This window comes from Phalaenopsis equestris, unplaced genomic scaffold, assembly GCF_001263595.1.
Source record: "Phalaenopsis equestris unplaced genomic scaffold, ASM126359v1 Scaffold000601, whole genome shotgun sequence".
In the NCBI taxonomy this organism is placed as follows: domain Eukaryota; kingdom Viridiplantae; phylum Streptophyta; class Magnoliopsida; order Asparagales; family Orchidaceae; genus Phalaenopsis; species Phalaenopsis equestris.
This window is the reverse complement of record NW_018165041.1, coordinates 8,064-9,646: the sequence shown is the minus strand read 5'-3', so window position 1 is coordinate 9,646 and position 1,583 is coordinate 8,064.

Below are 1,583 nucleotides of genomic sequence, written 5' to 3'. Positions count from 1 at the left end.
ATTTACTTTCAATCTGGCCAATTTATTTGTTAAAATATGTTGAGTTTTACAACTAAAGTGAAGATTACATCCAAGATTTAGGGAGGTCAAAGCCCTTGGAAGTTGGGTGCAAATAAATAGGGAAATAAAATTATCGGGCGTAGAATTAGAGATTTTAGAGTGATATACTAAAATCCCCAATTTGGTCCTATCGTTTGGGTGCTGAAGTGTAGATGTTAGCCCTCAGGCTAGGGGAACGCGGGAGCTCCAAATTGAGAGCTGGTATCCTCCCAGCCTAGCTGCAAATTCAATAAATAAGCGTAAGCTTAGTTAATGTTCTCACTGTGGGATCTATACATAGGACTCCATTAGAGCCCTATATTATTTGAGTGATATCTGTACTTGCATTGATAAGTGTGACTTTACCATTATTGAATATTTTATATATACATCTTTATCCAATTTATAACTGTTGTCAAGTTTTTGGTGTCGTTTCTGAGGAATTAAATCTTTTAGCAGTCGTATTAAATACTTGTAATTTTAAGCATATATAAAGTCGCTGTCAGGTACCATAAAAGGTGGAGCATGTAATGATTTACATTCTAATGATAATTGTATTCATATTTTTATGTCCTAAGGAGAAGCCCCCGTGCTTCTCCAACCCAACTAGCCCAACATATTCTAATTAGTTAACTATTTTCTGTGTACTGATTTCAAATTGAATGCGTAAATTTGGACTTGAAAATCTTATACCCTACCATTTGGAATTAGAACGCACTATAAGAAACAATAGAGAGAAGAGAACCTAGAAATTCTGATATAATGGAAAACAACGTGAACAATCAAGGAATAGGAAATGAACACCAACCTAGACCCCTACGAGATTATGCAAATCCTAAAGCAGATGAAATTCACTTATCTATCCAAAATCCTGATATAGCTGCTAATTTATTTGAGCTTAAACCATCTATTATCTAAATAGTACAAAACAATCAATTCGGAGGTACACCAAATGAAGATCCTAATTTATACCTCACTAGTTTTTTAGAACTATGTGCTACCTTTAAATATGATAAAGTTTCAAACGATGTTGTTAGACTTAAACTTTTTTCCTTTTTCACTTAGGGATAAGGCTAAGATGTAGTTAAATTCACTTGGATCTATTAGAACTTGGGGAGAACTTTCACAGAAATTTCCATCTAAATATTTCCCTCCGTCTAAAACTGCTAAACATAGAAATGACATAACATCGTTCTGTCAGATTGATGGAGAGTCGATATATGAAGCTCGGGAGAGATACAAAGATCTTCTTAGGAAGTGCCCTCATCACTCGTTACCAAACTGGTTGATAATTCAAACTTTTTATAATAGATTAGCTGGCAGGCTCTGGCTGGCTCTAGCTAGGCTCGGAAGGCTCTGGAGAGGGGAAGTTAAGTGTTGGGAAAGTGTAGAGAGTCTAATTGTGAGGAATTCTTTGAGAGATTGTAAGAGTGGAGGGAAAGGGAGAGATTTCTTCCTCCATGCCACTTCGAAGAGTAATTCTGTGTGCTGTAAAGAAAGGAAGAGATTCAGAGGAACTTTGAGGAGTGTTCTTGGGGAGAAAT